Consider the following 23,666-nt stretch of genomic DNA (forward strand, 5'->3'; position numbering starts at 1 on the left):
AAGTGAAGCTGGAAGTAACAAGGATATCAACAATCCTAAACGTGTTTGGCAGTAGATGAAGCAATGATGTAACACGATCCATCTTTTGCCCCAATTTTTGCAAGATGGTTACTTCCATGCTTCAACTTGACTCGATGAACCTTTTCGTAAAAGCGCGAGCTTGGTTCAACCCCATAACCCAGGGAATGGCAATTTTGATCGCCAATACTTCAACAACATTTCATAGGGATGAAAGACTCGAGAATACGCATGCTATGCATGGAAAATGTAATTATGAGATTGAGATGCCTGAAGAGACATCCTTTCTTAATTAACCACGCATTAGGTACCATGCTCAATCATTTTGTTTTGTTGTTTGTGTTTTTTTTTTTAATTTTAGAAATGGGTTTATGATCCCAACATGATTGGCTCATGGTACCTAACACATGCAACTAAGAATGCATCATGAATTTTCATTTTTTGTTTTTGTTTTGTAGAGGAAAATACAAGGATCATGTATGAGCAAACATGTAGAACAAAAAGTATGTTGAACGCATATGCATGATGATGCAATGACTCATGCAAAATGGGAATGTGATAACGGACAAATGCAGGAACGATATGTTCATTATGATGCTGAAGAGATGTTTATGCGGTGCATGATATGAATGCATTTACGGACACGAGGGCCCGGAAAATCATCTCTCCTTACTGCGCATTTGGGGGCGCAGTGCCCCATGTGTGCAGTTAAGAAGACGATATGGATCTTTCGACTTCCCACGACAAAATACGAGACCCACATACAATGCATGTGTGACGGCATGATGCAGACGCACAAAAGCATAACACAGGGATGCATAGAGTACGACAATATCTACAAATAATTACAAACAACAAAGGCGTACATGACATTTTAGATTATATGCATGACAATGTTTAAAAGGCACGCAGCGTGTTCGCTTCGTGCCCCAATTTTAGGGACCTATGGGATAATATCTAGGGGTCTCTAATAACTACTCCCAACGATTCATAACTTACATGGCTGTTTTCTAGAGGTATCATCACTCAAGATAATAATATTGTGGCGGTATGGAATACCAGCGACAACATATTATAAAGAGAGAAAGCTCTAGACGAGGTTTCACTATTATCAAGCAATTCGAAGACCTAGCATGATGATAGATTCACCTCCACTCCTTAAATTCCCATGAACCCGGGTGTTGGGCCCCTTTTTACTCAAACCCGTGGGTGCTTAGTGTAGAAATGTGGAAAAGACAACAGTTATTACATTTTACACAATTTAATAAATGCACACACAAGGTTTCACAATTCCACAATTCCATAGAATAGGCCTAACTCACAAAAAGGTCCCCAGCGGAGTCGCCAACTGTCGCAACGTGCCCTTTTGCGGGCGAGCGAAGGCGAGGCTCACGGGTGCGCTTTCCAAAGGAGGAAAGATGCGCGGAGTCGCCACCAACGTTTATTTGTGGGAAACGTCGAAAAAACTGAAGGAAACCGGTCAAAATGAAAATTCTAAGTTCGGGAGTTGTATTTACGTTTGAGGAAGGTATTAGCACCTCTTACGTTTGTCTCAAAGGACAACAGCCTATTTTTCAGAATTGTGGAAATTGTGTTATCTTAACTTTTAATTCTTTTTATTTTTTGAAGTCGACAAAAGCGGGGCTCTTGCTCCTACGTACCCTCCATCGAAGAGGAAATCAGACCTACGTAGTTCTTTCTTAAGGGTGAATCACACGATTTCTTTTTACTTGAAAGGTGATCATTTAAAGGTGTTGGACCTTAAAAATGATCCATTAACTTGGTAAGAAAGACTAAGATAATAAGCTTTCAAATCCCTTTTTTTAGTGATTTTTTTGTGGACGAGCTTGACTTGACGAATTGATTTTAGCCTTAGTTTCACTTTAGTTATTAGTCAATTCAATTAAGAATGAGAAATCCCAAAGAGAAAACGTCCGATAGATTTTTTTGGTTTTGTTTTACTAAAAGATATTTTTTGATTATTATATTATTATTTTACCTCTTTTTGGTTTCACCGTGGTTACAACGTGAATGATTGGTTAGATTTTGTTTTAACAGTGATTAAACGAGATTACAACACAAATGATCGGTTGAAATTCATTTTATCATTTATTAGGCGAGAAGACGGCTTAAATAAACGGTTAAAGCACGTTAAAAACGGAAGAAAAGAAAACTGAAAGTAAACGAAATTAAAGTGAAAGTACACAAAACAAGAAATGAATTGAAAGTCTCAGATTCGAAAACTTACCCATTGAAGAATGAAGAACGAACGAAGAACGGATGAAGAACGGTGAAGAACGATGAAGAACGATGAAGAATTTCCACATAATCGCTTACGGAAGCGTTACGGAAGTACTTCGACTTGATTTTTCTTCACGAAAATCTATTTTTTTACCCAAAATAGCCGAAATGCATAGCCAAAGGGGTCTTGAACATTTTGAAACAGCTCCCCCCTCCCCTATTTATAGGAAAAAAGGGACGTGCTTGCCGCCCATAAACTTAATGAAGAAGATTTCTAAGCGCACCCGAATTACTAAGTTTAACCCACTTTTCATATTTTACGGAAAAGTTACGGAAACCTTACGGAAGTGTTTCGAATTTGATTTTCATCTTTTGTTTTCTTCCCTTTCACCAATGTTAAGTGGAATATGCTTACCCAAGGTTTTCGAAAATTTTACGGAAGCATTACGGAAGCTACGGAAGTCTCGGAAACCATTTTTCAAAAACGTGGAGGAGCTTGCCGCCCAATTGCTTCCTCCTTAAGAAACTCAACTTCCAAAATGTTCCAGAAGGGCCTAGACTCAAATTGCTATTTACACCCCTATCTTGATAAGTTCACCCCACCTTCTTTCGTAATTTACGGAAAAGTTATGGAAGCCTTACGGAAGCATATATGACTTAACTTGCATCTTTTTTCTCTTCCCTTTCACCAATGTTAAGTGGAATATGCTTACCCAAGATTTTCGGAAATTTTACGGAAGCATTACGGAAGCCACAGAAGCCTCGGAAATCATTTTTCAAAAACGTGGAGGAGCTTGCTGCCCAGTTGCTTCCTCCTTAAGCAACCCAGTTTCCAAAATGTTCCGGAAGGGCCTAGATTTGAATTGCTATTTACACCCCTATCTTGATAAGTTCACCCCCTTTACTTTTTTTGGTGATTCTTTTTTTGTAATGTTACGAAACTTTACGAATTTTGTAACGATACTTATTTTCTTTTCGTCAGGTTACGGATCCTTACAGATCATGTATTTACTCTTTTTTAGCTTTCGAAGAAGTTATGGTAACTCAAGGATTGCGTAACAACACCTCCTTTTGGTTTCCGCCACATTACGGAATTTCACAGATCGCGTAAGCCTGCTTCCTTTTGATTTTCGGCATGTCTCGGGACTTCACATATTGTGAAACAAAGGATGCCAAGTATCTCAAAGCGGCCGATCAAAGGTTGCATATTATCAAGTATTAATCCCCGGACGAAATTAGGGTATGACAAGACCATTTCAAGGCGTTGGACCTTTGAAAATGGCTTTTTTAGGCGATGACAAAAGTTTGGTTTATGAATTGATTTTAGCCTTAGTTTCACTTTGGTTATTAGTCAATTCAATTAAGAAAGAAAAATCCCAAAGAGAAACGTCGGATTGATTTTTTTAGTTTTATTTTACTAAAAGATATTTTTTATTATTATATTATTATTTTACCTCTTTTTGGTTTCCAACGTGGTTACGGCATGATCGAACGGTCGGATTTCATTTTAACAGAAATTAACAAATATTACAATTCAAATGATCGATGGAAATTTATTTTATTTTTGATTAGGCGAGAAAATGACTTAAGTAAATGACAAAAGCACGTCAAAAGGGGGTACAAAAAGTAAATGAAATGAAAATAAAAGCACGTGAAAACAAATGAGGACCACTAAGGGTACATAGAATGAATTGAAAAGTTCGATTTCGGCAACTTACCGGTTGAAGACCGAAGAACGACAAAGAACGAACGAAGAACATCGAAGAACGGTTGAAAATCTTCACGAAATTACCCATAGAAACGTTACGGAAGCGCCTCGGCATGGATTTTCTTCACGGAAACAATTTTTTTCACTGATTTCATGTGATCTCAAATTACCAGGAGGGCTGAACATTTTTTCCTTTCACTTCTCCCCCTATTTATAGGAAAATAGGGGAGAAGCTTGCCACCCAGCTCGGCCAGGCGAGCTAGGTTGCTTCCTCCAGAAGCAACCGCCTTCTGGAGGAATATTCTAGAAGGTCCAAGTGGGCCTGGTTTCTATTTGCACCCCTATTTTTACTAAATACACCCCCTTGCTCTTTTTTTGGTAATTTTTTTTCGTAACGTTACAAAACTTTACAAATTTCGTAACAATGCTTGTTTTCTTTCCGTAATGTTATGAAACCTTACGGATTACGTAATCATCCCTTTTTTGCCTTCCGGAATGTTACAGAACTTTACGGATTGCGCACTAACACTTCCTTTTAATTTCCGACATGTCACGGAACTTCACGGATTGTGCTACAATGCTTTCTTTTGACTTTCGGCATGTCATAGAACTTCACGAATTGCCTAACGATGGGTGCCAAGTACCTCGAAGTGGTCAAACGAGGGTCGCATCCCAACAACGGATGGTCCCCGGACGAAATTAGGGTATGACAATTGCCCCTCTTTACTTGTCTTTTTTTGGAGATAAATGGGAAGTAAAGATAAGACATTAATTTCGTTTGAGCGAAACACCATTCGGCCAGTGAACCACCCTGCCAACGGAACCTGCAAAAATTTGAAAATGATCAGTACCGCACATCATCCTGATACTGTCGAATTTGTTCCTCTCGGTTGATACAAGACGCAGAATGACTATAATTTGTCTCTGCGTTTTGTTGGACACGATCGAGCCTGGGCGACAAGACACAGAATGACCATAATTTGTCTCTGTGTGCCACCGGACATGATCGCCTCTGGATGGCGAAAAGGTGTGCGGAATGACCATAATTTGTCCCCGCCCACCTCTCAACTTGTTGTTTTTGAATGACAAATGGTGCAGAATTTGTCTCTGCGCGTTTCTCACCCAACTTGCGAAATCTGAATCACAAAGGGCGCAGAATCTGTCTCTGCGCGTTTATCACCCGCCTCGCTGCTCCTGAATGATAAAGGGCGCAGAATCCGTCTCTGCGCGTTTACCCACTCAGCTTGTTGTTCCTGAATGATAAAGGGCGCATAATCTATCTCTGCGCATTTACCCACTCAGCTTGTTGTTCCCGAATGGTAAAGGGCGCAAAATCTATCTCTGCACGTTTACCCACTCAACTTGTTGTTCCCGAATGATAAAGGGTGCAAAATCTATCTCTGCACGTTTACCCACTCAGGTTGTTGTTCCTGAATGATAAAGGGCGCAGAATCTGTCTTTGCGCGTTTACCCACTCAAGTAGTTGTTCCTGAATGATAAAGGGCGCAGAATTTGTCTCTACGCGTTTATCACCCAACTTGCGAAATCTGAATGACAAAGGGCGCAGAATCTGTCTCTGTGTTTATCACCCGCCTCGCTGCTCCTGAATGATAAGGGGCGCATAATCCGTCAATGCGCGTTTACCCACTCAGCTTGTTGTTACTGAATGATATAGGGCGCAGAATCTATCTCTGCGCGTTTACCCACTCAGCTTGTTGTTCCCGTATGGTAAAGGGCGCATAATCTATTTCTGTGGGTTTACCCACTCAGCTTGTTGTTCCCGAATGATAAAGGGCGCAGAATCTATCTCTCCGCGTTTACCCACTCAGGTTGTGGTTCCTGAATGATAAAGGGTGCAGAATCTGTCTCTGTGCGTTTACCCACTCAGGTCGTTGTTCCTGAATGATAAAGGGTGCATAATTCGTCTATGCGCGTTTACCACCCAACTTGCTATCATTCTTTGAGTCTTATAGATAGCAAAGGAAAGTTTTAAACGGATAACCACTCGGGTATCTCCGCATGGCACGTGACTCCAGTGTCAGTTTGATAGAAATTGTCTGCACGGAAGATGACGTAAATCTCCGCGTGTCAACGGGCTCGTTGGCCGCGATTGACAAAGGGTGCAAAAGACGACGTTAGTCTCCACGTGCTATCATGCTTTGAGTCTTAGAGATAGAAAAAGAAAGTTTAAACGGATAACCACTCGGGTATCTCCGCATGTCAGGTGACTCTAGTGTTAGTATGACAGAAATTGTCTATGCGGAAGATGACGTAAATCTCCGCGTGTCAATCGGCTTGTTGGCCGCGATTGACAAAGGGTGCAAAAGACGACGTTAGTCTCTGCGTGCTATCATGCTTTGAGTCTTAGAGATAACAAAAGAAAGTTTAAAGGGATAACCACTCAGGTATCTCCGCATGTCATGTGACTCCAGTGTCAGTATGACAGAAATTGTCTGCGCGGAAGATGACGTAAATCTCCGCGTGTCAACAGGCTTGTTGGCCGCGATTGACACAGGGTTCAGAAGATGACGTTAGTCTCTACATGCTATCATGCTTTGAGTCTTAGAGATAGCAAAAGAAAGTTTAAACGGATAACCACTCGGGTATCTCCGCATGTCACGTGACTCCAGTGTCAGTATGACAGAAATTGTGGGGGCGGCCGACAAAAGCGAGGCTCTTGCTCCTACGTATCCTCAATGAGGAACTCAGACCTATGTAGTTCGGGATAACTTGTAATAGTCTCGGTGTTTTCTTCACTAAAATGCGAACATGCTTTAGTAAAGAGAGAAAACTTCCAACTAATCAGAGCAACATATGCTTTTCGGATGAAAAACAATGTGTCTACCGGGGAAGGGGAGTATGCTGATGAAATCTTCTCATAACCACAAATGAGATTTTGGATGTTAGCATTTCATTTCTAAATGACCATTTAGAGGAAACACTGGGTTCAACAAAAATAGAAGAAAATCACTCAAAGTGTATCAATCTCACACAGGTAGGTGTTTCATCCTAATTCCGAACCATAGGTATGTCATGACTTGATTTTGCAAATCATTTCCTATCAAATCAAAGACTACATGCGTGATCATGGATCAGTAGGACTTTTTCTTGGGAATGGGGTTTTTCTTGGTGGGAAATTTGGCTTTGAGTGTTTTTGGCCTTTTTCTTTTCTGTTTTGGTTTAGCGCAAGGCGAACAAGTCACCGACGCACAGGATTTTGGTTGGTAATCAAAGGGAGAGGACCACTTTAGGTCGTGGTTTCCTTTCTTTTCATATTTACTTTGGTGATAACTCTGTATTTGTTCAGATGTCGTCTAGTCCAAAGACCCTTCTGTATTCTTCCGATCTTTGATCGGGAACATTCTTTCCTTTTTTTGCTTTCTCCCACTCTTCGATTGGGAATTTTCTCTTCTTGTTTTCTTCTGAGGGCAAGGATTGACATTCTCACCCTAGGTCAAGGTTTATGGTAAGTTTGGATTTTGGCTCAAGGCTTGTAGCACAACTGGACATGATATATGTCAGGGTTTGGTTTGCTTAAAGGATAAAAGGGGATGTCCCACATTATTTCCATGACACAAATGCAACAATGATGATTTGGAAATTTTATGCAAAACTAGTCATGCATGCACCTATGCGGACACTCAAGTGTCAAACTTTTATGGTCATGTGATGCTAGGGCTCATAATTCATTCTCTCTACTTTAGTCAACCCAGTGTTTCAAAAATATGTTCTTTTATCAATTTGTGCATTCATCCGAGCCTATTTTGGGTGTTCAAAAAACTTTCACAGCATTTACCCTTCAGGTGTATACACATTTTTTCAAAAAATGGTTATGATCAGTGAATTCTTTCAAAGAAAAGTTGGAAGTTATCTCTTTTCACAAGCATGTTGTTTTTTTAGCCAGACAACTCTTTATTTTTATTATTTTCTTTTTTTCTTCTTTTTCTTTTCTTGCTTGCTCTCTTTTCCTTTTCCTCTTTTTCCTTTTTTAAGTTATTTATCATTTGTTCATTTCCTCTCTCTTCTTTCTTTTTTCTCCTTTTCTCTTTGAAAAGGTCGTGCGGACGAGGGCGCACACTACCTACTTACGTCTAACCACAAGGTGAACGAGAAACGCACGAAAATGGTAAGTCACAAAATGGTGACGAAATAACTGAGAGCCATAACGCCGAAAATTTCTAACAGAAACGAGCAGTAATGATAGTGATGTTAGTAACCATATGAACAAAAATAGAAGACAGTAATGTCAACAACAATATAGAAAATAACAGAAAAATGTCAATAGCAAACTAATCAAAAAACAGTAATGTCAAAAAATGCGGTGACCTCGGTCACGTGGCTCCGCTTCCTCATAAGAAGCCGAGCAATTCTGTCATCTCCTCATCCATGCAGGCGTCCTCTGCATCATCGGGAGCTCCTGCAGGTGCCTCCTCCGTCTGGTCCTCGGGCCAATCTCCGGGCCATACGACCTCAGCCCTAAACTGATCTGGAGTAGGGGATGCAAAAGGAGTGAAACCCTGGCCCTACTGACTGAGGCTGAGCTGGTAGAGACACTCATGTATCTGCACCTGCCCCCAGTGGTTGGTCGCCTCTTGGCGAACCAAGTGCTGTAGATACCGCTCCATGCCTAATGACCCAGCGGGATCAGCCTGATGAGGTGGCGGTGGTGTGTCTGCGGCCTGTGGCACATCACCCTGCGCCTGCCTAGGCGTGTAATACTTCTCAATGAAGGCTCGGGTGAACGGCGGCCGGATCACCTTACAAGGTGTGATGGGAACCCCGAATGACTGGCAGAGGCCTGTGATCAACGCTGGAAATCCCAGAGCCCTGTTAGACATATCTGGGTCTAGAAGGTGCCTGGTAGGTGGCATACCTGCAAATAAATAAATGGCGTCAGCGATCAACTGAGCCACATGGACGCTCATCCGTGTCAGGATGGCATACACCAGCTGACACTTCGGCAACGGGAGGTTAGAGTTATGATCGCTGGGCAGGATGTTGCTGAGCAGCAACGTCATCCACGTCTGGGTCAACGTAGTCATGCTGGTGCGCATGGATCGCACCCGTCTCCCAGCAGCAGTCCGGGAAAAATCCTTACCCGGTATGCATAACAGCTGGGCAATGGCCTCCTCGTCAAATCCATCGGCCCGATTCCTTCTCTGACTATACTCGCACTCCTGGCCCTCCTCTAACACTAGCGGGTCTCCCAGGAACTGGCTGAGGGCGCCAGCATCAAAAGGAATCCACTGGCCCCTTACCCATGACCGCATGTCCCGCACACCCTCCTCCGTGGGCCAAGCATTGGCATAAAACTCTAGGACTACATCTGGGTCAAACTTGGCCATGGGAGTGATCAGCGACGTCCAACGTCGGCGAGCTATCTCTTCTTGGAAATCTATGTACTCATCGTCCCTGAGCTGGACGCGTCTCTCTCGATGGAATGACCATCCCTTGACGGCCTTGAAACGCTGTTGGTGCTCAGCGCTCCTGAAACAATGGTTGTCGAACTCGGGAGTGGAACTAGTCCCTTTAGTCGCGGCGTCCTTCCTAGATCTCTTTGCGGAAAGCTTTCTCGGAGCCATTTCCTGTGAGGACAAACATTTGGAAAGTTAGTTTACAAGAAAACGCTTATTTTAAAGCAAAAACGGCATGCTAATCTTTCCGATTTAGAACAAACTTGTGCACACATTTCCTTAATGTAAAACACTTATGAACGTGCATATGCGTAAAATATCCTACTATTTATATCAACATACAAGGATATTCAAAACATTCTAGTTACCACACATATATATATTTTTTGGAAAGAATACGTATACGCATGCTCAAGGTATTGTGTCAAAATTATATATGTTCATATCCTAAGTATTTTGCTACCACAAACTACCTACACACATTTGAAGTATTTTATTAACATACAAATTTTTTGTTGTTTCATTCGCATTTATTTATACATATATGCACATTGGAGAGCCAATCTCATGTCATGCACACACTTGCATTTGAAAAGGAACTTTCATGCCATCTATATACACTTGAGGGGCAATTCCACATCATATATTCATTTGGGAAGCATCCTCGTGCCATTTTTGACATGGGTACATTTTTTTTGAAAAGATCCTTATGCTACCTATCCACAAATATACATATTTTGAAAGGCATTTTTACGCTACCTATCCTACACATACAGATTTTTGAAATGCATTATTTGCTATACATTCACACTTTGCAAGGTATATTTATGCCATATATTCACACACTTTGCAAGGCATTTCCATGCTATATATATTCACATATATACATACCATTGAAAGGTATTTTCCATGCTACCTAGGTGCAAGGTATTCCTCATGAGGCAGCCAATTTAAATTCTAAGCAAAAACCCCTCAAACATGTCCTAATATTCATGCCTTTTTACATTCAAAACCAAAACTTAGATTCCTAGGCGTAAGTCATGCTCCTTTCTATTGAGATTAAAAGCTTGGGTTCCTAGGCCTAGAATCGCATTCGGGCACTTATTTTAACCTCTACGTGCAGTCCTCATACATATAAATCAGCCCCACAGTCCAAAGCTCACAAAACCAAGCTCATATGTCGTTGAGGCATTTCACCGAGCACTTGGTGGGCGCATGTTTAGGCATGAATATCAAGAGAATGGGGGCAATGTGGCATGCCCCATTACTTCAGAATGCACCCTAGGCCTAAGGCCATCCCTTACAACCCCTCAATTCAACAAAAACAAGCAACAATTCAAGGATAAATCCCTCACGTTTTTGAGCAAATACATGCAACTTAGAGCACCAAAATACATCAATGGAAAGCTAGAGAGCCCAAGAATGAGGTACTTACTTGTTGGAGATGAACAATAGCATAAAACGGAATCAAAAACGCGAAAAATGGTGACCCTAGGGCTGCAAACTCGTGAAATCCGTGGGTCTTGCTTTTGAATGAGGGGGGAAGTTTTTGGGGTGCAGAAAACTCCTCTCCCTCGTTTTTTTATATTTGCAGGTGCAGGGGTGCTCACCCAGGCGAGCTAACCTACACTTTTTTTTTTCGGGAGACGTAAGTATGGCTTTCTACGGGCAGCGTTCGCTTACTCGAACCCACTCAGGGCAGATATCCAATATTTACTTTTAAAGACACAATAATAATTACTGTAAATTTAAAGGATACTAGGCTGCCTTGCAGAGGCGCTTTCCATTTGTCCAAAGCTAGGCAAGGGACGACGACCCATCGGTCATGACCCTAGCCTCTACTTGCGTCCATCCCTAAGTACCTGAAAGTAGGAAACAACATTGCGTGGTAAACCGTGGCCGCGTTACCATTTTACCTTGATGGGTTTCGGCCTCCAACTTCATCCTGGCATCTGACCACGACCAGTTGATTCTGCCCCTGTTATGACAAAATATGCATGTGTATGCGTATGCATGAATGTTTTCAAACGCAACAAATTTTTAGTGAAAGCTGATTTAGGTTCAGTTTTAATTAAGCACTTTGGGGCATCCCGTGGACTGAGCGAAAAAGGCTCAGGTTACCATAAACTGCACATGGTTTTAAAGCACAAAGTGAGGACTGAAACCTCAAACTCATGTTCTCTTCTTTTAAAAGACTGTGACGAGAAATATACAGTAGATGGGAATCCCTAGGGGAAACCAAGAAGAATACACAAAAAATAAAATAACATGCAGCGATATCCTCAATTGCCCCAGATTCTAAGCATAGTATCGCTTGACAACATTGGAATTCACGGGTAAAGGTAGCTCCTCGCCATCCATGTTGGTAAGCACCAGGGCCCCTCCGGAAAAAGCCATTTTCACAACGAAAGGTTTTTTTTAGTTCGGGGCCCACTTCCCTTGATTATCTTTAACACCGTGGGACATCTTTTTCAGCACAAGGTCCCCCTCATGGAACTTGCGCAAGCGCACCTTCTTGTTGAACGCATTCTTCATTCTTTGTTGATACAGGTGCCCATGGCTCATGGCCGTCAAGCGTTTACCTTCCATAAACCAAGGAATATGGTGTTGCCCCAGTAGAAGTTCGTACCGAAGTTCGATACCCATGCAAGGCAAAAGGCAACATCTCATGCCAATCTTTGTATGACACTGTCATCTTTTGAATAATTTTCTTAATATTCTTGTTGGCTGCTTCCATGGCTCTATTCATCTTTGGCCGGTAGGGCGTGGAATTGTGATGCTAGATTTTGAAATCCGCGCACACTTCCTGCATCATCTTGTTATTCAGATTAGTACCATTGTCAGTAATGATCTTCCTAGGGAGTCCATACCGAAAAATCAGCTCCCTCTTTATGAATCTGACCACTACACTCCTCGTGACATTGGTGTAGGAAGCCGCCTCGACCCACTTGGTGAAATAATCTATCGCCACGAGAATGAAGCGGTGACCATTTGAAGCCTTGGGCTCGATGGCCCCGATGACATCTATTCCCCACATGGAAAAAGGCCAAGGGGCAGATATGACATTCAGAGGATGTGGCAGAGCATTGACATTGTCCGCGAACGCTTGACACTTGTGGCATTTCCTTACATGGTCGCAGCAATCACCTTCCATGGTGAGCCAGTAATAACCTGCCATCAGGATCTTCCTGGCCATAGCATGCCCATTGGCGTGCGTTCCAAACGAACCCTCGTGGACTTCCTCGATCATGTGGTTCACCTCTTTGGCATCCATGCATCACAGAAGAGTCATGTCGTGGTTTCTTTTATATAGTATGCTCCCGCTCATGAAGAAACCGGCCGCCAATCTCCTCAATGTCCTTTTATCATTGTTGGAAGTCTCCGGTGGGTACTCTTTGCTTTCGACATATCGCTTGATATCGAAATACCAAGGCTTACCGTCCCGTTCCTCTTCCACCTGGCAACAATGTGCGGGTTTGCCACGACACCAGAACTCAATGTATGGTAGATCCCTGTGCGGTGTTAGCTGGAACATGGACGCCAAAGTGGCAATCGCATCAGCCATTTGATTTTCCTCCCAGGGAACATGATGGAAGGAGATCTCATCAAAGGAATTAGCCATCTCCTTGATATAGGCTTTGTAGGGTATCAGCTTGGGGTCTCTAATTTCCCATTCCCCTCTCAGCTGATGGATCACCAACGCTGAGTCCCCGTACACCTTGAGTAGCTTGAAATTGGAGTCAATCGCTGCCTGGATGGCCAGGGCACATGCTTCATACTCAGCCATATTGTTGGTGCAGTCGAACCCCAGCCTGGCTGTGAAAGGTATACATTGATTGTCTGGAGAGACCAATACTGCTCCAATGCCATGCCCTAGAACATTTGACGCTCCATCAAACCACACGGTCCATTTGTCCCGGTCCTCGTCTAGTTTTTCCTCAAACAAGGCCATGATGTCCTCATCTGGGAATTCAGGATGCATGGGCTGATAGTCGTTGAGAGGCTGCTGAGCCAAATAATCTGCTAAGGCGCTTCCTTTTATCGCCTTTTGGGTGATGTAAACTATATCAAACTCGGATAGCAAGACTTGCCACCAGGCGATCCGTCCCGTAAGAGCTGGCTTTTCAAAGATGTACTTAACCGGGTCCATCTTGGATATCAACCAGGTGGTATGGCTCAGCATGTATTGTCTTAGGCGATGGGACGCCCAGACTAAAGCACAACACGTTCTTTCGAGCAGGGAATAGTTCATTGAACAGGCCATGAACTTCTTACTCAAGTAATAGACAGCGCGTTCTTTCTTTCCGGACTCGTCATGTTGCCCCAGCATACATCCTATTGACTCGTCCAAAATCATCATATACAAGATGAGAGGCCTTCCGGGTACCGGTGGCATAAGCACAGGAGGATTCATGAGACACTTTTTGATCCTCCCAAATGCCTCTTGACAATCCTCATTCCAACGGTCGATTTGGTTTTTGCGTAAGAGTTTGAACAACGGCTCACAAATAGCAGTGAGATGTGATATGAATCTGGAAATATAATTCAAACGTCCCAGGAAACCTCGGACTTGCCTCTCGGTACGGGGTTCCGGCATCTCAAGGATGGCCTTCACCTTTTTGGGGTCTACCTCTATCCCTTTCTGGCTTATGATGAAACCTAGAAATTTCCCTGATTTGACCCCAAAAGTGCACTTAGCGGGGTTCAACCTCAATTCATACTTCCTAAGCCTTTCGAAAAACTTCCGCAAGTTGACAAGGTGTTCCTCCTCGGATTTAGATTTGGCAATTATGTCGTCCACATAGACCTCGATCTCTTGGTGCATCATATCGTGGAACAAAGCTACCACAGCCCATTGATAAGTTGCCCCGGCATTCTTGAGTCCAAAGGACATCACCTTGTAACAGAATGTTCCCCACAGGGTGACGAAGGTAGTCTTTTCCATATCCTCTAGCGCCATCTTTATCTGATTGTAACCGGAGAACCCATCCATGAAGGAAAATAAAGCGAAATTGGTCGTATTATCCACAAGGATATCGATGTGCGGCAAAGGAAAGTTGTCTTTGGGACTGGCCCGATTCAGGTCCCGATAATCCACACACATTCGCACCTTCCCATCCTTCTTAGGGACTAGTACAATGTTGGCAACCCATTCTGGGTACCGAGCGACAGCCAAAAACCCAGCATCAAATTGTTTCTTTACCTCTTCTTTTATCTTCAAGGATGTCTCGGGCTTCATCCTTCTCAGTTTTTGTTTTATCGGGGGACACTCGGGATTTAGGGGTAATCGGTGTTGTACAATGTCAGAACTCAAACCGGGCATATCTTGGTATGACCAAGCAAAGATGTCTTGGTAGTCTCTTAGCAGGGATGTTAATTCTTCACGGATGGGTGCGGTCATACCCGAGCCTATCTTTACTTCCCTTTTTCCACTGCCAGTTCCCAAGTCTACTAGTTCTGTCTCTTCTTGATGAGGCCCCATTTCTTGGTCCTCATGGGCGACTATCCTTTCCAACTCTGGGGGAAGTCCCACATCCTCATTCTCTTCATCTTCTGTTTGATTCGTTTCTTGCTCGAAGTCGATGAGCGGGTCCCAGGTATTAGTACCTTCGAGCGACTCGTCGTCGGATCTGGCGTTTAAACATAAAGAAGTAAACATGCAAATGGATGAGAATGGGTAGAGATGCAGGAACATATGAAGAAAGATCTTTGTATTATAGATTCGGGAACAAAAGACACAAAGCCTTAACAAAAGGAAACTCTAAAGCCTAGGCCCAACTGTAGAGCTTTTAAAGCCATAAAAAGGTTTACATTATGCTTGTCGCGTAAATGTCCGGGCGCTCCTCCACTCGCCAATTTCCTAGTCGGAAATTAGGAGGGCATGGTCGTACCAAATTCGACCCACTCGGAGCATCATCTTCGCATATTGCAACGACTTGGCCTTCGTCCCCTAGACCCGCGCTTATAAAGCTCCTACTTATGTGGCAGGGCGGGCTTCCTTCGTCTTCTTGTCTTAATCGCGAGCCTTGACTTCCGCATTTCCTTTCCGCAATGCTTTTCCTTATATCTGCCTGTGTAGGTTTGTAGCCTAACCCAAACTTCCCACGATTTCCTTTGGCGCTTATCAGACTAGTTATGCCGCCATTGTCCTTGCCTAAACCCATTCCGGGCTCGTAACCATTCCCCAACATTACCCGGGCCACCATTACTGCCGTATCTGACAGGAAAGGTTGCCCAGAGAAGGAATCCACAGAGGAAATGCTTACCACCTCCACAGAGAAGGAATCCACGGATGGGCAACTCACCAAGATGTCTTCCTCGCCCGATACGATAACCAAATTCCCTTCCACTACGAACTTCAATTTCTGGTGGAGCGTAGAGGGAACGACTCCCACCGAATGGATCCACGGGCATCCCAACAGGCAGCTGTAAGGGGGGTTAATATCCATTATTTGAAAGGTAACCTGACAGGTGTGAGGGCCTATCTGTACCGGGAGGTCGATCTCTCCCCTAACCTCTCGGCAGGTGCCGTCGAAGGCACGAACTACCATGGAACTTGGCTTTAGATGGAAGCATTAAACGGTAATTTCTCCAAAGTGCTTTTGGGCATCACGTTTAAGCTGGAACCATTATCGATGAGCACCTTGGCTACAACATGGTCCATACACTTGACTAATACATGCAACGCCTTGTTATGCCCTCTTCCCTTGGCAGGGATTTCATCTTCGGCAAAGGCGAGATAGTTGTTGGCGGTGATATTATTGACGAGCCCTCCAAAGCCTTCTACAGAGATATCTTGGGCCACATGGGCTTCGTTCAAAACCTTTACTAGCAAAGCCCGATGAGGCTCCGAGCTCATGAGTAATTCCAACAGCGAGACCCTGACCGGGGTTTTGTTGAGCTGCTCAATAACCTTGAACTCGCTCTGCTGAATTATGTGGAGAAACTCGCTGGCTTCCTCTAGCGACACCTTCTTCTTGCCATAACCATCCCTTTTCTTTGGAAGACCTTTCACCGGAATATCCTCATTCGGAGTGCGGGTCACACCGCTCAGCCTCGTGATATTGGTTACCTTGGCCGACAACGAACTGATGTCGGTGGCTTCTTCTTCCTTTTTGTTCGGAGGTGTGTACCTCCATGGGACTACGTGGCTGTTTTGGTATGGGAAAGGGACAGGTTTAGCTGCCGAGGGGTGTCGGGGCTTTTGTGAAGCTGTGCTCTTGGTGAAATATATCACCAAAGATTTAGGCCTTCCAAAAACTCTCTCATCCACGGACTGCATACATATATGTTGTTCTTCCCTCCCCTCATCACCGACTTCTAGTCGGCCTTGATCTATCATTCGCTGCAACAATTCCTCTACTGCCAAACATGTTTCCATGCTATGTAGCTCGCCGGGATGCAACAAACAAGAATCCTCTTTATGCCCACCGTGGGGAATCACACCTCCCATTTGTAGGGCCCAAAAGATACACCTCCTAGGGGTTGCCACGTCCTTTAAAGGTTTAGACCTGCGCGGCCTATCTGACTCAATGGCATTAACTGCTCCCCCTCCATGATTGGCGAGCGGGTTGGTTTTCACGTTGGGCTGATCCTCTTGAAATGTCAGCCATCCAACATCTATCAAATGTTGGACCTTGTATTTAAGGGCCAAGCATTTTTCGATGGAATGCCCCGGGGTATTCACATGGTACATGCAAGTTGCGTTAGGATCATACCACTTTGGGAAAGGGGGTTGGAAGATCTTCCTGGGAGTTATTACGACCAGTTGGTTGGCGATGAGGGACGGCAAGAGGTCTTCATACGTCATTGGGAGCGGGGTGAATTCTGGAATTGGCCTCGGGGGAAAGGTCCTCATTGCGTTGGAATTGCCGGCCGGGCGAGTCGTGGTTGGAGTTGGAACTTGGGGGGCCTCCCTCTGGACGGGTGCCTTAGGCTGCACGGGTGCTGAATAAGAGGAGTTCCTGGCGTGAGTTGAGAAGCTCGAATGATGTTGCGCATACTGATGTGTACCATGAGATGTCTGCGGGGGTTTGACCCATGCGGGCGCCGAGGTGATGGCGTGGGCAACTCCTTCCTTCCTTTTTGCCCCAGTTGCTCCAATTCTTTTAGCATTGGCACTTGTGGAAGAAACGTAATCGAACTTCCCTCTTTTCAACCCTACTTCGATTCTTTCCCCGGCAAATACTAGGTCCGCGAAGCTGGATGACATGTAGCCTACCAACTTCTCATAGTAAAACACTGGCAAGGTGTCTACCATCATGGTGATCATCTCCCTTTCGACCATGGGAGGGGCCACTTGTGCTGCCAGGTCTCTTTACCGCTGTGCGTATTCTTTAAAGGTCTCACCTTCCTTTATGAACATATTTTGTAGCTGAGTGCGAACGGGAGCCATATCGGAATTATACTGATATTGCCTTAGGAAAGCAGTAATCAGGTCCTTCCAAGTACGGATGCGGGAAGCTTCCAGATTAGTGTACCAAACAACCGCGGCCCCGACCATGCTATCTTGGAAAAAGTGTATAATAGCTTCTCATCCCTAGAGTGCGCGCCCATCTTGCGACAATACATCTTGAGATGGTTCTTGGGACAAGTCGTCCCTTTATACTTGTCGAAGTCCGACACTTTGAATTTTGGGGGGATAACAACATCTGGAACCAAGCAAAGATTCGTCATGTCCGTGAATGGATAGTCACCAAATCCTTCAATGGCCCTCAATCTCTCCTCGAGGAGATCGAGTTTCCTTTTTCCTTCGGTCGCCGAGGGTGGTCCCTCTGTGGACAAGATTATTGGCTGTGCTGTGAGGTTGGGCTAAGGCAAAGTGTTGGGTGTCGGCCCCTCGACGGGGATCGGGGGATAGAACTCGACATCCCTTTGGGCATACTCTTGATGATCTTCGTGGACCTCGTCGGGTTGTCGAGGAGGCTCTCCTTCAAGGATGGGAGAAGAGATATGACCCGTATCATCTTGCATGACTGGCGGGGTGTAATTAGGCGGCAATCCATAAGGATAAGCTGCTCGGTTGTATCCCAAATAGGGGTTGCTGGTTTGCCCCAGTGTGTTCCTTCCTCGTCCTATCGTATTTGGGGGAGGATGGTGTGCGGTAGCTAGAAGAGTTGGGTCTGCTTCGGCAGCCGAACTGACAGCGGCAGCGGTGGCCACGTTTTTCTCCATGAGTTGCCTCATTCCTAGCATGGCCTCCATCATAGAAGCCATTTTTTATTTCAAACCCAACATGTCGGCTTTCATCTGTTCCTATCTCTCCTCTTGGTCACCCATCGTTCTAGATTTGGATCTAATGCGATAGGGATGTGTCATACCCTAATTTCGTCCGGGGACCCTTGCTCGATGACGTGCGACCATTCTTTGGTCCTCGTGAGGTGCTTGGCACCCATCATTAGGCAATTTGTGAAATTCCAAGACATGCCGAAAAACCAAAAAAATATTGATGCACAATCCGTAAGTTTCCGTGACACACCGGAAATCAAATGGAAGCATCGTTGCATAATTAAGTGAGGTTCCGTAACATTCCGTAAGTCAAAAAGGGGATGATTATGTAATCCGCAAGGTTCCGTAACATTACGGAAAGAAAACAAGTATCGTTACGAAATTCGTAAGTTTCCGTAACTTTACGAAAAAAGAATCACCAAAAAATGGCAGAGGGGGGTGTACTTAGTAAAAATGGGGGTGCAAATAGCACCCAGGCCCATTTGGGCCCTCCAGAAGATTCCTCCAGAAGGCGGTTGCTTCTGGAGGAAGCAACCCTGCTCGCCTGGGCGAGCTGAGCTCGCCTGGGCGAGCTGGGCGGCAACCACCTCCCCTATTTTGCTATAAATAGGGGAGGAAAGCAAGAAGGAAGGGGTCAGCCCCTTAGGCACTTCTCTCTCTTTCGAATTTGCTTGGAAAAATCGTTTCCGTGAAGAAAATCTAAGCCGAGGCGCTTCCGAAACGTTTCCGTAACGTTTTCCGTGAGGAATCTCGCAAAGGTTTCGATCGTTCTTCGACCGTTCTTCATTCGTTCTTCATCGTTCTTCGATCTTCAACGGGTAAGTACCTCGAACCAAGGCTTTTCGATTCATTCTATGTACCCGTAGTGGTCTACATTGTGTTTCGTGCATTTTTATTCTCGTTTTGTTTACTTTTTATACCCCCTGTTGACGTGCTTAAGCCATTTTACTTAAGTCATTTCTCGCTTAACTTAAAAATAAAATAAATTTCCACCGAACGTTTGAATTGTATTATCCATTAACTTCGGTTAAAATAAATTCCGACCGTTCGGTCGTGCCGTAACCACGTTGGAAATCAAAAAGAGGTAAAAAATGATATAATAATCAAAAAGACATCTTTTAGTAAAATAAAGCGGAAAATCAATCGGACGTTTTCTCTTTGGGATTTCTCATTCTTAATCGAATTGATTAATAACTAAAGTGAAACTAAAGGCTAAAATCAATTCGCCTAGTCAAGCTCGTCCATAAAAATAGGCTTTTGAAGTTTGTCATTTCATTTTCTCACTAAGTAAAATGGATCATTTTTAAGGTCCAACGCCTTAAAATGATCACCTCTTAAAGTAAAAAAGAATCACTTGATAAAAAAGAACTACGTAGGTCTGATTTTCTCATCCCAAATTGAGGAATACGTAGGAGCAAAGGGAAACACCCTTGTCGACCTCCAAAAAAGGAAAAATATAAAAAAGGGTATAAAGGATATAAGAACATAAAAGGGAACATAAAAATCAAAGTCATGTTTGCACATTCGATTAAAGGCTGCCGTCCCTTGAGACGGGCGTGTGGGGTGCTAACACCTTCCCCGTGCGTAAATACAACTCCCGAACCTTTCACTAAAAAGTTCGTAGATCGCGTCTTTTCCGGTTTTTCCGACGTTTTCCTCAAATAAACGTTGGTGGCGACTCCGCGCGTATTCCTTTCGTGGAACACGCATCCCGCGAGTCTCGCGTCGCCCTCCCGCCGAAGGGTAGGTTGCGACAGTTGGCGACTCCACTGGGGACTGTTTTTAGAGAGTTAGGCCATTTAATTTTGTGCAATGTTTTACCGTGACTTACCCCTTTGTTGGTTTCCTTTCATTATGTTCTTGTGTATATAAACTATTTGTTGCTTTTAGTGTGTTTTAGAATGTATGCATGAGGTAAATATTTATTCATTTGATGCACCCAAACACTAACACTATTTGCACACACTGTGAGTGAAAAAGGGCCCTATACCCGGGTTCATGGGAACATAAGGAGTGGAGGTGAATCTGTGATCATGCTAGGTCTCCGACTTGCTTGATTACAGTGAACCCTCATCTAGAGCTTTTATCTTTGAAAACTTATTGTTGCTAGTAGTCCCTACTGCTGCAATATGTTCTTCAAAGGGGATGATACCTCTAGAAACCATCAAGAGAGATATAACTACCTTGGGGTTTATTGCTAAAAGCCTAGTTAGTTCTCTCCCTTATAGGTCCCTTAAATAGGGGCACGGAGCAAACACGCTGCGTGCCATTTTTCACACTGCCATGCATGGGTATCATATACCCTTTTGCTTATGTTCGGTAAATATTGTCATACTGTGTACATTCCCGCATTGTGTCTTTTGCATAGGCATTGCATATGGGTTCTTCTTGATCCCTACTGTAAACAAACCAACGGAGGGTCCGTGTCGCCTTCTTAAAAACGTGCGTTGGGGCATTTTGCTATCCCTAGACGTCGTATCTAAGAAGGGGACAAATTCCCCGGACCCCCGCATTCCTAGATTGCATCTGTGTCATATGCATTCCATCATGCATTCATCCATCCCACCCATGAGATATCGGAGTTTTGATTTGCACCAGCTTTTGTCTCACTTTAGTAAGCATGGGAACAAATCAAACCGGCAAGAGGTTCTACCAAGTCAAGGTCAAAAGCCTAGATACCACCAGCATCAAGGAATTAGGGCGGTTGATGGAACCCCTCCAAATGCAAGCCTTCCGCAAGACTTACGGAAAGATTTTAGAGTTGACCATAGCAGAGGTGTCCATAGAAGCCATTGCATCACTCACCCAATACTACGACCAGCCTTTGAGATGCTTCACATTCGGAGACTTCCAATTAGTACCAACCATTGAAGAATTTGAAGAAATTTTAGGATGTCCTCTCGGGGGAAGAAAACCATATCTTTCCTCCGGATGTCTCCCCTCCTTGAGCAGAATTGCAACTGTGGTCAAGGATTCCGCAAGAGGGTTGGACCGCATAAAACAGACTCGGAACGGCATAGCGGGCCTACCACAGAAGTACCTAGAAGACAAAGCGAGGGGTATGGCCAATCAAGGAGAATGGGTCCCGTTTATGGATATGTTAGCTTTGCTAATTTTTGGGGTCGTCCTCTTTCCAAACGTGGATGGTTTGGTAGGCCTAGCAGCAATCGACGCTTTCCTTGCCTACCACCATAGCAAGGAAAGTCCGGTGGTAGCTGTCTTGGCAGATCTATTTGACACATTTGACCGAAGGTGCGAGAAGAGTAGCGCACGGATCATCTGTTGCTTACCCGCCCTCTGTGTTTGGTTGGTTTCACACTTGTTCCAACAGGACACAAGACATCCATGTCCGCTCCTGAGCCATCGCTCGTGTACTGAAAAGAGGAGAATGGATTGGGACCAGCTCTTGGCCGGGATAGGAAGTAGAACAATCAGTTGGTTCCCCCGATGGAAGGAAGGAAAAGAAGGAGTCCTTTTCTCATGTGGAAGATACCCAAACATTCCGCTGATAGGAACGAGGGGTTGTATTAATTACAATCCCACGCTCGCTATAAGACAACTAGGGTACCCCATGAGGGGAGCACCGACGGAAGAAAGCATGTCTCCTTTCCTTGTGAGGGATCTCGGCGCACAAAATTCCAAGACTATACAAAGAATCCATAAGGCATGGGAAACCCCGTTAAGGAAAGATCAAGAGCTTAGAGGCATTCGTAATGGCATCATTGGTGGGTACCACGAATGGCTGAAAGTTCGCATACGAGGTTTAGATTGGCTCGCCAAGTTAAAAGTCGTCAGCGAAGAGAATTTTGAAGCACCGGAAGAGGACGAGGAAGTCCAAGCTCTCAAAAGCGAGTTAGGAAAGGCAAAACTCGCCAAGGAGAAGTTCAAGTTGGCTGCTACACACGTTCGGAAGGAGTGTGCCGGGTTACGGGAAGAGAATGCAATTACCGCAAGAGCCCTTGAACGAGAGACCAAGAGGGCTCGCAAGGAAGAGTATGACCGGAACAAATTTCGCGGAGCTCTATGGGGTAGCAATAGTGAACTCAAGTTGCGAAGGGAAGAAAGGGACCAGTCGCGAGCACATAGCATGGTTCTGAAAGAGGAGTTGATTGCTTGTTCAAGGTCCAAAAGAAGCTTGTCTCAGCGTTTATGCGAGACAGAGACCAACATGTTAGCTATCATCGCCAAGTACGAAGAAGAGTTAGGTCTAGCCACGGCCCACGAGCATAGAATCGCGGATGAGTATGCTCAAGTATATGCGGAAAAAGAGGCTAGAGGAAGGGTGATCGACTCTTTACACCAAGAGGCAACCATGTGGATGGATCGGTTTGCTCTTACCTTGAACGGGAGTCGAGAACTTCCCCGATTGTTAGCCAAGGCCAAGGCGATGGCAGACACCTACTCCGCCCCCGAAGAGATTCATGGGCTTCTCGGCTATTGTCAGCATATGATAGACTTAATGGCCCACATAATTAGAAATCGTTAGGAAACTTGTATGGTCTCTTAGACCTTGACTAGATATGACTTCCTTTTTGAAATAAAATGAGTTGGTCCCATGTTTCTACTCCAAAAAAACTTGTGCAAATCAAATCACTCCTACATCTCATCTCTAGCATGCATTTTCTTTCTTTACCCACTCCTCACGTTTGGTTTTTTAGGGAAAAACACCATAACTAAACGCGCCGCAAGGGATCCCTATCGCACCAGATCCAAATCTAGAACGATGGGTGATCAAGAGGAGACGCAGGAACAGATGAAAGCCGACATGTCGGCTCTGAAAGAACAAATGGCCTCCATGATGGAGGCCATGTTAGGTATGAAACAGCTCATGGAGAAGAACGCGGCCACTGCCGCCGCTGTCAGTTCGGCTGCCGAAGCAGACCCGACTCTCTTGGCAACTACGCACCATCCTCCCTCAAACATAGTAGGACGGGGAAGGGATACACTGGGGCACGATGGCAGCCCTCACCTGGGATACAACCGAGCGGCTTACCCTTATGGATTGCCGCCCAACTATTCACCACCCATCTTGCAAGAAGATGCGGGCCACATTGCTT

The sequence above is a fragment of the Glycine max genome, chromosome 16 (assembly GCF_000004515.6).
Source record: "Glycine max cultivar Williams 82 chromosome 16, Glycine_max_v4.0, whole genome shotgun sequence".
NCBI classification, from domain to species: Eukaryota; Viridiplantae; Streptophyta; class Magnoliopsida; order Fabales; family Fabaceae; genus Glycine; species Glycine max.